Raw genomic sequence first — 6,002 nt, 5'->3', positions numbered from 1 at the left:
GTACAGCACATCCACCTTGTAGCCACGTTCAGAGCAATGTCAGCCATGTGTTGCTTTTTGTGATAATGTCCTCTTTCCTTCTGGAACAGAAAACATATCTCTTATATTGTACATTGTAGTAGTTAATAGTTAATATATTTTTACATTTCCAAAGTTGTCTACGCTCCATTTACCGACAGCAGCTCAATGCACGTCTCTGGCGTTTGTGTACTTGAAAGATGCATGTTATCCTTTTGGCAGTCTTGATAAATATATCGCCCCTCTGTGAGAGCTAATGTGTGATTTTTGAACTAAATCTCTATGGCAGAATGCTGTTCTCCCTTTGCACTGGAACTCATTTTGCGCAATTGAAAGCCTTGGAGTTCCTTTTGCAATTCGGGGGGGGCTCTGCCTGAACTTCTGTATTAAATGTGGGGTGGGGATGGGGGGAAGCATAGATATTTTCTCATATTTTTTTGCGTCTTCTTCATGTGGCATTTGCAATTATAGACATGAAGATGGCCACGACAGGTTTAGAAAGCTGCTCTGTAGGCGTCATTTGTCAGGTAATGTTTGTCGTCCTCAGTTGTCATTAAAGTATCGTTCCGAATTTGACGGCAGATGGATTATTTGGCCTTTTCATATGACAACTTTCACTTTAGCATGAAGAATTTGGAGAGCTAAATGGGCCAAATTATTGAAATCTAGTTTGCGTTGAAAGAGCGAAACTACATGTCACCTGTCTCGGGCTTTTAGCAAGGATTTTCATTTGCAGACACAGGTTTATTAATTCTGACATGCCTCACTGGAAGGTAAAATGTGTGTGGGAGGACTTTCTCCTTTCGCCCTGTAATTGCATCTCTCCTGCCTAATGACATGCATTCACATTTTACTCCGATAAAGAATGAAAATGCAAATTTGTTCTCTTGCCAGGTGCGTTTCAGAAGTGCTCAGAGTTGATGAATATTCTTAGTTTGAATCACATATTTATCAGCCTCAATTATGTGAGGTTGCACAGGTTGTCTGTATCGGGAAAATGCGAGTTTGCTCCAATTTCAATAATACCAATTTGTGCGGAATGAGTGGGAGGAGGTCAGCATGGAAATGCTACCAAATGTATCATACGCTGACTGTATCGTTACGGCCCTCCAGCTGTACTGTAGGAAGAAAAGCAGGGGAATAAAACCTTGAGATGAGCTCTTGAAATGACACGCATCACATCTCTGTGTCTGCCTTTGTGGCGAACAGGAAATGGGACGCATACTTTGAGAGAATGATCACAGATTCGCTGACTCTGTGATATCTAAAGCTACAGTGGCGCAACATTTGTGGCTGCGTACCAACTTTTATTCTTAGATGTAAGACTTGAGCTTATTAGTGCTCACCAGGATAGTCGGGTCGCACCAGTTGCTCGTAAGCTCTTTTAAATTGGAACAGAAAGTTCACACTGTAGGGCTTAGTAACTAGTTTAGTTTGTACCTATTTCTGTACTTAATACAGTTGCACCATGGTGTCTCAACACCATGTGGGATACGGGTAGAAGGAAGGCTCAATTATAGATAATTACAGAAATAAATTACAGCTGTAATTACATGCACAGGTTTTTGAAAACATGATTGTACACAATCAAATTAATTTTAATAGAAGTAGTTAAAGACTCTTAATATAAAGTGGGTATTTGAGTGTACATGTAAGCATCATATTATCTGTAAAAAAATTCTACTCCGCAAAATCCCCAGTGTTAAATCAACACTGCTCAGAATATATTTGGTCCCACTCCACAGAGAGTTAAAATAACTGCATGAGGCAGTGTTAAATGTAATGAGATAATTGAGATTGATTGAGTGATGACAGAGCATTAATGATGAACACCTGATGACAATGAGCAGAATAACTGAAGAAAAGTGAAACACAACAGCTAACTGATTTCAGCCTTAGATTAAATCAACTGAAGATAAAACAAGACATTACATCTCTGAAGATCTTAGCAGAGGATTAAATGACGTCACAATTATTCCTGTCATACTGTACATCTATTGAGAATTATATTATCTTATTGAGAATTAACAGAGGTTAAGATGTTGATGTTTTATTGAAAAGGTTTGATCACCATTGTGATCAGTATTTCCTTTATTTAGGAATTGTGCAGTTTTGGTCTTTGTAACAGTGTTTACCAAAACATACTTTGTTACAAAGGAAGCCAGAAGAAGGTGAAAATCAGGTGATACAGTTTTCATTATAAGATAGAATGAATCACTAATCTCATCACTATCTATCGATCAATAGATAATATAATTGTATTTATTTTTTTGCTGCGCTGCCCACAGATCAGACATTTTGAACGTGTATATATACATATACACAAAACTATAAATCCCCCTATACTATACCCTTCCTAATGGTATTCTTCTGTTACATATTGTAATCTGTTTCATTTTCGGAAGGTGCAGTGATGGGAATATCCATACCAATGCATCCAACCACATTGGAAATCCTAAAGGAAATTATTAGGTTTCTTCCAGAGGTTGCAAAAATATATCAAGTGAACATCATTAAACCTGATTTCTACACCACTGACCACAATCCGGTGAAACTCCTCTTTGAGGCTCTCATGGGTTTGTGCCCAGGAAACAATACTAACATATTCAAAAAAGTGTTAGTGAGAGTAAGGCAAACTTTCCTTACCTCTCTGCACACAGCGGCCTTACTAATATGCTCTGCATCCCTGATATTATATAGAAAACTATCATTAAAAAATGGTACATTTCAAATGAATATGCATGTGGTTATAGCAACCAAAAAAATACTCTCCTGACATGAATGTAACTACAAATGATTGCCGCCTCCTCATCTGCAGGATGATATTTTTGTCATTTTGACTGTCTTCTTGATAATTTTTTTTTGCAGTGAATGAATGTACCTACACTGATAAAAAATGCTTTTCTTTTGTCTTGTAATTTCCAGTCAAAATATCTAAAGATTCTTAAAACATTACATAAAAGCATGTTCCTACTTAAGTAAAAAAAAAAAAAAAAAAATTATATATATATATATATATATATATATATATATATTTATATATATTTATATATATATATAAAGTATTTAGTCTTGTTTCTTGAGAGACACACAAAAAAAGCTAACTTTTAAAAGGGGACTGAGATCAAAAGAAACTGTTTACTGAAGAAAACCTGCTCCCAACCTGGTTAGGTTCACAGAGTTACCCTGGTAACTGACTTAAGTTACCTCTCTTTCAGAGACAGATTTGACATACATCCCACTCTGAAAACAAAAACCCAGAGATCCCGTAATTTCAGAATTAACATATTCAGAGTTTTCACTTAACTTCCTTTTTGAAAGGGGCCCCAGATATCAAGATTCAACATATGATTATCAACAATGGTGACACGCTTGATGGTAAGCCATGAGTTTTATACTATGGTGGTTCCCCGAATACATTGCGACATGAAGCATGTCACCATTGTTGAGACTCATATGTTGAATTGTAGATGTCTGTGGGTGTCAAAATATATATATTTTGCACAATTTTTATATAAAGCACAATTTTTTATTTTATTAACAAGTAACTACTACATGTGGTCAGTATAAGATTATTGAATAGCACATTTTGTTGCTAAGCACTGTTACAAAGACTGTAAAGGTTTAAATGTTAGTTGGGCAAATTAAACGCTGATCACCATAATGGTGACCAAACAATTACCATAAAACATCAGAATTTAACCTCTGTTCATCATTTAAACACAAATTAATTTTAAGATATGAATGTACATTAATTGATACTTTGAACGTTATCTTTAATGTTTAGGGTATTTTCAGGCAGGATAAGCCAATAAAAATTGTTAAGATGGGTGTCTCTACAGCTAACTGCCAACAGGTTTCTGAATTAACACAAAAGATTATATATGTAATTATGCAGGAGATATTAAGCATGGACATATATTTGGGATCTTTTGCAGAAATTGATTTGAATACACATTGAATTTTACAAGAATCTATTATTATATTGTATTATAATTAATGCTGTCAAATAAATTAATCGCATTGCAAAATAAAAGTTTGTGTTTACGCATATCTGTGTATAATATGTAAATACACATATATGTATTTAAGAAAAAAAACATTGCATATATAAAATATATTTATATATAATATACATTTTATAAATATAAACCGATCAGGCATAATATTATGACAAGTGAAGTGAAGTATGTTAACCCTGAAGTGGGGAAACTCCGGGTTTCAGAATGTCAAACTCGAGAAAGCAAGTTAAGTCAAGCTTGTTTCTGAAAGAGAGGTAACTTATACTCAGAGTTAGTTACCATGGTAACTTACTCTGTAAACTTAACCTGGTCGGGAGCAGACTGGCCTGTGTGATCTGATCAAACAGTCACTTACCTGGGGAACACATGGCACCAGGATGCACTATGAGAAGAAGGCAAGCTGATGGAGGCAGTGTGATGCTTTGTGCAATGTTCTAATTGGAAACTTTGGGTCCTGCTATCCATATGGATGTTACTTTGACATGCACCACCTAGCTGAGAATTGTTGCAGACCATGTACAACCTTTCATGGAAACGGTATTCATTGGTGGCTGTGGCCTCTTTCAGCAGGATAATGCTCCCTGACACAAAGCAAAAATGGTTCAGGGATGGTTTGAGGAGTTTTGACTTGGCCTCCAAATTCCCCAGATCTCAGTCCAATCGTGCATCTGTGGGATGTGCTAAACAAATAAGTCCGGTCCATGGAGGCCCCACCTCGCAACTTACAGGACTTAAAGGATCTGCTGCTGACATCTTGGTGCCAGATACCACAGCACAGCTTTAGGGACCTAGTGGAGTCTATGCCTCTGTTTTAGCAGCAAAAGGGGGATCAACACAATACTAGGAAGGTCCTAATATTATGCCTGATCGGTGTATATACAGTAAATACATGCAAATATTTGTTAAATATATACATGTATGTATGTATGTATGTATGTGTGTTTATATATAGATAATAATTATAGTACACAGTTTGGATGCTATTAATCGTTTTGACAGCACTAATTAAAATACAAGGTCTCGGAGCGACAGTATAAATAAGGCTGCATATACCGTCTAATTTTTACAACCCATCTTTTCTGAGGTTTTTTTTATTCACTGGAAAGACATTTTAAGTGTAACAGCAGCTGAATGATCGACACAAAGGGGGACAACAGTACAACCCATTGAACAGGCTGTACTTTTATTTCTCTCAGACTTGTTTTTATTCATGTAAGCTTAAATACAATGTCTAGTGTCTACGCCGACCAAGGTCCACAGCTTGAAAAGGAGACATCATTTAAACCACACCACTTTTGACAGTTGCTTCAGAAAAGGGTATTTTTACTGATTAAACTTCCATTAAGTCATCGCAGATGCTAATGATTACACAAAAGTTCTTGAACTGCATGCCTCCTCCTCAGATAGATAGACATAGTTTTATTTCAGTCCTGACAGTAAATGTAATGTCCGTTGCAGCTTGTCTTAGCAGAGGAGCTCTATAAATACACGACAAATGAAAAATGGAAGTTATTTGTTGCTTAACACTGAAACAGATGCAGGCCCTTTATATTATCATAAAGATCCATTATATCCATTGTCATGTATCATCATCACCACTTCCACAACCATTCCTCACAGTTCCTCCACACTGTATCTTTCATTTCATTTCATATTCCTTTAAATAAGACTTTAAAGGAAAAATCACCCACACATGAAAATGGCCTCGTCTGATTTTTTACAGGTTTGTGTAAAGTGGATCAATTTTAAGTCATTATTCATTGATAATCTTGATATCAATCATAGCTCTCCCTTGAATGTTCTTTGATGTCTGATTTGTGAATGAAGTTAATGATTCATTAAATAATTTCAATTCTAGTCTGACATGAAAAGCTATTATGTGGACTTTTATGCTGCTTAGACCTTTTTGTGGAAACGCATGACTAGCTAAAATGTATTCTTTAGTGTTCCACAGAAATGTAA

Source organism: Pseudorasbora parva, chromosome 4 (genome assembly GCF_024679245.1).
Source record: "Pseudorasbora parva isolate DD20220531a chromosome 4, ASM2467924v1, whole genome shotgun sequence".
In the NCBI taxonomy this organism is placed as follows: domain Eukaryota; kingdom Metazoa; phylum Chordata; class Actinopteri; order Cypriniformes; family Gobionidae; genus Pseudorasbora; species Pseudorasbora parva.
The sequence above is the reverse complement of the archived record's forward strand: the minus strand, read 5'-3'. Positions refer to the sequence as shown.